Below are 7,930 nucleotides of genomic sequence, written 5' to 3'. Positions count from 1 at the left end.
ACAAATTATTTTTATAAAAATATTTATAAGTATTTCATATAAAAAAAAAATTCAAAACAAAATTGACAGAAAATATATATTTTTTAGTAGTGGTTATAAACTACAAGAAAAAAGAAAAGTGTACCACCAAACAGAAAAAATAATGTAATAATGTAATAATTGTATTAGAAGACATAAATATATTTAATTGAGTATCTAAATTAAGTATTTAAAATTTTATATTTTTGAAATGAGCCTCTTAGTTGAGTTAAATGATTGTTATAATGACTTATCACCTTATTTAGTTGTAACAATATATTATTTTATGATTTTGTAATTTTATTATTTTATAATATTATAATTTTAAAGGTTTATATTTTATAAATTTGTAATTTATAATTTATAATTTCATAATTAATAATTTTATGATTTTATTATCTAACTATTACTTATGTAACAACTTTCATCGTCAACTTCAATTCATCATAATATTGATTTATCTTGACACGTGTGATTTAATTGTAAAATGTTAGAAAATCATAAATTTATTTAAATCATTAGTGATAGATTTGAGCCATTTGATAATCACTAAGTTCTCATCCATAAAATTTATTAGAGTGAAAAGAAAATACACATAGAAATGAGGTTAGAAGAATATTGCTCTTTACGTCAATGGTTGGGGATGAATTTGTGAGTACATGTTAGGTTTGTTTTAATGGATTTGAAAAGATTTGAAGACAAAAATTAGAGAGAGTAAAGGCATGACGCATTAAGGGATAATTGTGAACATGTGAGAGGAAGTCCTCTTTATGTACTTCCTAAAGATTAAAATAGAGTTAAATATGTTTTTGGTCCCTCAAGTTTCAGCGAATTTTGGAATTAGTCCCTCATCAAAACTTTTGACCAATTTAGTCCTTCATCTTTCAAAATGCATGCATTTAGTCATTTTAACCAAATTTTGTTAAATTTATCTAACATTTCAAGCGCATTTCATGATAATATTTAAATTATTTACACTGTTTGACACATTTTTGCTTCAATGTTAACTTAAATACTATCATGAAATGTGTTTGAAACGTCAGATAAACTTAACAAAATTTGGTTAAAAATACTAAATTCACGCATTTTGAAAAATGAAGGACTAAATTGATATAAAGTTTTGATGAGGGACTAATTCCAAAATTCACTTTAACTTAAGGGACCAAAAACATATTTAACCCATTAAAACATATGTGTCTTTAATTTGAAACAATGTTAGAGATTGCACAATGACATGTGAAGGCCTTTAATAATACAAAAATTAATTACTACTAATATTGTTTTTTTAATTCAACAAATAATTAAAACGATTTTTCAACCAATCACTTTTTGTTTTAAATTTATTACACCTACTAAAATTTTATTCTAACTAAAGAAATTGTATTTTCTATTAATTTCAAGTTAACTTTACCTAAATAATTTTATTTTCTATTCACTTTAACTACATAGACAAAAGAGCAAACTTATATTTTAGTCTATTAAAATATTTGTTTTATTTATCACATTTATCAAATCATTCATAAATTTTTACAAAATCTTTCTCCAAATCTTTTCATCTATCCCTTAAAACAAACAATTACCTCTTTATCTCCTCAAATCTATTTATCCACTATTTTTTAAATCTTCTCTGGAATCCAAACACACATCTGATTTCCTCTCTTTGGATATTGATGTGATAAGTTTTTTTTTTTTTTTATTGATGTCAATTAAATATTTTTTTTATCAATTTTGAATAGAGTTACTTTTGATTCAAATCTATATCGATGTTTTTAGTTATTAACAGTTATTTAATATTTAAATTATATTTCATGATATTCAAATATTTTATTCAAATAAAATATTTAAAATTTAGTAAACTTAAATGGTTTTATCTAAATTAAAATATTTATATGTAAGTAGTTAAAAATAACATAAATCTAATCAATATATTTGAATGTTTGAATGCTTAATTTCCTTGTTCATAACCAATCAAGATTAGCAACTCGAGAAAGACAAAGTGGGATGATTCGAAGTTAGACTATTTACTCAATGACATGCGTAAACTATTCTTCTATACAATAAATTGTTCTATAATCATCAATAACTCCATTCCTCCGGCGGCTATCGCTTTGCGTGAAAAATAAATTATTAGTTAATATAACGTATCCCATTTAACGAAAATAATGAAATTATCTCTTATCAGTGTGACATATATATATATATATATATTATGGGAGTGATAGAAAAAAAACATATAGTAATGGAGTACAAGATATATTTAAATGATGAAATAACAATACAGTTTTAATAAAAATATTTAATTGTACTGATTTTGTTTAAATTCTATTAATAATTAAAGTAATTAAGCATATATTTAATCACGTATGTTTATTAGAAATTGATATCAATATATTTGACTACTTAAATGGAATTTAAATAAAACTATTAAAATTAAAAATTTTATAATAAAATTCCATTTTGACTAAAAATTAAATACTGACTATTTAATATATATTTTGAATAAATGGTTAAGACTTAAAGACAAATCATATGACTAAGACAATGACATGATTGTCAAAAAGCTAAAGTCATGTAACATGTGTGTTTTAATAGTAATTATTCATAACAAAAATTTAATAATTTTTATTTATATTCTTCAATCTCAAATGAAAATAAAACATCTTTTTGATTAAAAGTAATTTTTTTAAATGAATTAGTAAATTAAAGCATATTTTACTAATAAAATAATAAAAAACCTCCTTCTTGTGGGTCATTTTAATCTTCATTGTGAAAATTGCTTAACAACTATACTCCTTGAATTGATTAAATTTGATTCAGTGAGTTAGAATTAGTTGATAAGTGAACAGTGAGTAGAATATTAATTCCACAAATATTTCAAAATAATTATTTAATGAAAAATAGGTATATGATAAGTTATTAATTTTAAATAATTATTATTTTTAAAATTATCCCTAATTTAACAGATAATTTTTTAATAATAATAATAATAACAAGGCATAGAATTCAAACTGCTGCTGTTTATGGTCAGAAAGTTCATATTCTGTTTCTAATATTAACGTGATTTTGTATGCCGCCAGTGCCTTTCATCAATAAATTTGGTCAAATGTATTATTATACACTTCAAAATCTTTGACTATATATCCAGACTCATTTTCATTGTCGCAAAGTTTCTGTTTAGGTCATAGTATTTTCTATTAAAGAAATGAAGTCAGCCATTTTTTTCTGACTTTAATGCCACTAATAAATAAACTAAACACTCGTTACATATTTTTATAAACTTACAAAACAAATTTCATACCCTAACAATTACCTTTTCTGTCTCTCAAGAAAGAAGTTTCCTTTTCAAAATATACATTGTATAAAAAAAAATAAACTATCAGTATAACGGTTTATGTGGAACAAGTCCATCATTAGATTATTTAATAATCAATTACTTTCAAGTTTCTATATGGCTGAAAAGGATTTATTTAAAAAATGATACAATTTAAGTTGAAGTTCATCTTATTTTATTAAAAATAACGTCTAGAAAATAAGTTTTTCTAAACACTAATAAAGTATATAACTTTCCATAAACAATAATATGTACTATATTAACAGTATAACGCATTGATGTTATGTATTAATATAAGTATTTATGAGATTAATCTACCATAAACATGGTAAACTTATTTTAGCAGTATAATTTTTATTCGAAAGAAACAATATTTTTCAGATTAAATTATAATTATAAATTTCATAAATTTATTTTAATGACATTATTTTTAAATAAACTTTATGCTAAAAAGAAAAGTTGATCGTGCAAAAGAAAGGGACAATATTTTGTTAATATATAGATCTTCCATTTTCTGAAGTAATTGGTGCGTAGTTTATTACTCGACGAGCCGTCACTTGTCTCCGTATTAAATTCAAAAGAAGTTGTACATATTTGAAAACGAATACCGGAACGGATTAATAATTAATAAATTAAACAAGCCAATGTTTTGGGCTCCCCCGGACCCACTTTAGCATCATAATCGGAATACGTAACACACAAAACACAATTTTAAGAGGAAAAATACTCCACCATTTCAAAAGGTATAAAACATTCACATCTAATTCTTACTCTCACTAAGAAACTAACATTAACTTTATATATAATTATAATATTTTAAAAATAACACTCTTCTTCCTATTTGATTTTGGTGTGACTCTATTTGTTTCTCAAATCATTTTGCTACTTTATGATATTTATCCATTGACTTGAATATTGATTTATTTTTGGTTTAATATCTTGGAAGGTCATCCTTAAATCTCAATTAAGTCTTCAGATTTTGAGTAGTTTTGATTGAATCCTATTTTTTAAAATTTGTTCTAATTTGGTCCTTTTTGTGAGGGCATCATTAACGACATTAATTGGCTGTGTGTCATAGTTCGTGGCTTTTTTTTAATTTTAATTTTTTACTTTTTTCTTCAAAAAAAAAAAAACAACTGACACATGTCAAATTAGGATATAACTTGTGATTTTTAAAATTTTTTTAAAGTTAAAAAAGACTGCCACTTGTTATTCTAAAAAAAACGCTAATTGTTATAAAATTGTTCAAAAAATTTACATTTGAATTTATAAAGTTGTCTAGAAACTATTAAAATAAATTTTAAATAAAGTTTAATTCAAAATTTAAATTTAAATAAACTTATTTTGGTTAAAAATATCTATTATAATAAAAATGTCATTATAATATTTATATAAAAGTTAAACTTGGTCTCTATTTGGAATTGGTGAAATTATTCCACTTTAAACATAAATTATGACTAAATTGAAACAAAATAACAAATATAGGAACTAAATCAAAATTTTTCACATAAACAATTGACATGTGACAATTTTTTTTTTAAATTAAAAAATCACACGCTGACAACTAACAGAATTCTAATTTGGCACGTGTCAGTTCTTTTTTAAAGAAAAAACTATAAAAAAAAAAATCACGAGCTGACACGTGATACACATTTTTACATCGTCAGTGATGCCCTAAAATTAAAAAAATTTAAAAATCAATTATCATACATTTGAATTATTATTCACTTTGGATCGTCGGCTTTGCCACTGTTTTGTCCTTACAAGGCGCATCAAAGGGTGGAAGGAGGAAGAAGAAGTATTTAAACCGTCTTAGATCTCAATTTCTAAATGATGTAAGACTATTGAGTACGGTAGAAACATTGAATATTGTGCCTTCAAAATCTTGATCTTGATACTTTTAAAAACTTTTTGATATAATTTAAAACATTGAAATAAGTGTTTATTAGTGTATTTTAAAGAAAACAACATAGAACCATAAAAAAAAACACATCAAAGAATATAAATTCTTATTTTTTGTACACGAAACGAAGATTCCATGTTCTATTCAATTCTCCAATTTGCATTACTTCATTATCTATTCTTTAATTTTTTTAATTATTTTGAACACTTAAAAAATTACTTTAATTAGTACTTATTTGGGAATAAAGACTCGATTGATTCTAGTAGACATATACTTTGGCAATATTTCTGCATCACCATGGCTTGTGTCGGGTCACGGTTCTTATGCTCTAGGAGTGATGTCGATATAGAACGATATAGAAACTACTCGTGATATAGAGACATTGATATAATGCACACCCAATTCCCACCCTCAATAAGAAAGTGGCATTAAATTTATATAAAATTATACTATTTAAGATAAAAAAAAACTTTCGTATTTGATTATGGAGTGAGTTGAATAAAGTACACAGTCTTATATGAGCTTATAAAATAGAACAATTATAATATGATTATTATTTTTTGATTTTGATTTTTTATTTTTTAACTTAATTTAATTTAAATCATTGATTAATGTATATGTACCACTATTTTTTTTTAAATCAATGACATATAGTAAGTCACATTAAAAGGTAAATAATAAAAATTAAAAATTGGAAGTAAAAATATAATTTTTCTATAAAGTATGTGTATTATATAAGACAAAATCCCTCCCACTTTTATCAACTTCGTACTCTTTCTTCGTCAACTGTTAACAAAATATCAGACAATGAAGAAGTTTAAAAAATAGAAAAAAAAATCTAAAAATTTATCAATCTAAAACATATATTTAACCTTTATTTTATTGTTTTGAACCATATAAAATTTGACATACAATACATAATTTGAACTAAAATTCACGCAGTTTAAAATTTTGTTTTATATAAAAGAAAAGATATATTTTGACACCACTGTTCATTAATAATATTTTATAACCAGCAAAGATATATTATAATAAAATTCTAATTTAAACGGTAAGAAGATGAATATAAAAAAAAAAAAAAGAAAAAAAAAATGAGCAGTCACCTTATATAAAATTAAAGGAGAAGTGAAAATGGTGTTGAGTTTGAATTGGTGAGATTAAGAAAAGGGTTTTGTGGGGTAGTGTGAGCTTATAAATAGTTTGTGGGGGAGAGTTGAAAGCTCACACCGATCCAGTGGAAGCCAAGAGAAAGAGTAAGAGAAATTGAATTGAGCGTGTCCAGTTTGTGAAGCATGGCCAACTCCACCATTTTCTTTTGCCTTAACCTCTCTTTACTCATCACTCTCGTCACCGCCACTTACTATCAAAGTCTCACACCAACGCTCATGGGTTTCCGTGAGGACAAGTTCACCCACCTTCACTTCTTCTTCCACGACGTAGTCACCGGGCCCAACCCCAGCATGGTCATTGTCGCCGAGCCCAACGGAAAGGCCAAGGACGCCCTTCCCTTCGGCACCGTTGTCGCCATGGACGACCCCTTGACGGCGGGACCCGAACCCGACTCCAAACTCGTGGGGAAGGCCCAGGGGATTTACACTTCCATATCTCAGGCGGAGATGGGGCTCATGATGGTCATGACCATGGCCTTCACCGACGGAGACTTCAACGGCAGCACCATCAGCGTGTTGGCCAGAAACATGATAATGAGCGAACCTGTTAGGGAAATGGCCATCGTTGGCGGCACCGGCGCTTTTCGCTTCGCTCGTGGCTACGCTCAGGCCAGGTTCCACTCCGTCGATTTCTCCAAAGGCGATGCCATCGTCGAATACGACGTCTTCGTCAATCATTATTGACACTCATATTATAATATTCAAGCTTTTGTTTTTTTTAGCCTTATGCTTTGTAATTCACCCCACCCTTTTCCTCCCTCTCTCTGCTAAGTTCTTGGTAGGAGCTAATGGTATTAAAACACGTTGAGAACTATTCCTCGTCAAGGATTTTACTTTCTCTGGGTCTTTTTCCACTTGTCCTAAATTCTAATGTCACCGTCTCTTGCTTCCCTCGTCTTCTTGTTTTAACTTTTTCCTTGTCCACAAATTCTTATTTTTGGATCTTCTTAATACGTCTTTTTCAAACAAATTCACATTCAATCCAAACACCATTGAAGCTTTTGTTGAAAACTTCATGTTTCTACAAATAGTGTCTGCTGTTGCCTTTTGAGATATATTATTCTTCCAAAACATTACAGTTAGATTTGTAAGATATTTTTTTTCTAAAATGAAAAAATTACTTATTATCATTACTATATATCACTACATCTATATTTTAAGGTTCCTTAACTATACGAAACAGAGAGACTTACAAATATATTTTGGTTGAATAATGATAGATTAGCTTAACACTGAGAGAAAAATAACTTTCATAATATTGATAATAAAAAAAATTAAATAGAAAAAGCACAAAGAACCATTGGAAACTATAAAACCTATACTATTTGAATGTTTTTTTTTCTTTTCCAAAACTTCTGAAAATATTATATATTATTTTTGTCCTATCTATGAAATATTTATAGATACGCGGTCGATCGCATCATAAAAACTTCACGATTTTGTGAACTCTTTTATTTATATTTATATTAAGAAATTACTTCTTAATTTATATAAAGACATAAATTGTCT

The 7,930-nt window shown here is 26.3% G+C and overlaps 1 pseudogene; it reads left to right on the top strand.

Annotated features, from left to right (window-relative positions):
* Positions 1-6,457: 6,457 nt before the first annotated feature.
* On the top strand, positions 6,458-7,311 carry LOC114193911 (pterocarpan synthase 1 pseudogene; annotated as a pseudogene).
* Positions 7,312-7,930: the final 619 nt, after the last annotated feature.

Source organism: Vigna unguiculata, chromosome 1, assembly GCF_037176805.1.
Source record: "Vigna unguiculata cultivar grain cowpea cultivar isolate G323 ecotype 2 chromosome 1, ASM3717680v1, whole genome shotgun sequence".
Classification (NCBI taxonomy): Eukaryota; Viridiplantae; Streptophyta; class Magnoliopsida; order Fabales; family Fabaceae; genus Vigna; species Vigna unguiculata.
The sequence above is the reverse complement of the archived record's forward strand: the minus strand, read 5'-3'. Positions and strand labels throughout refer to the sequence as shown.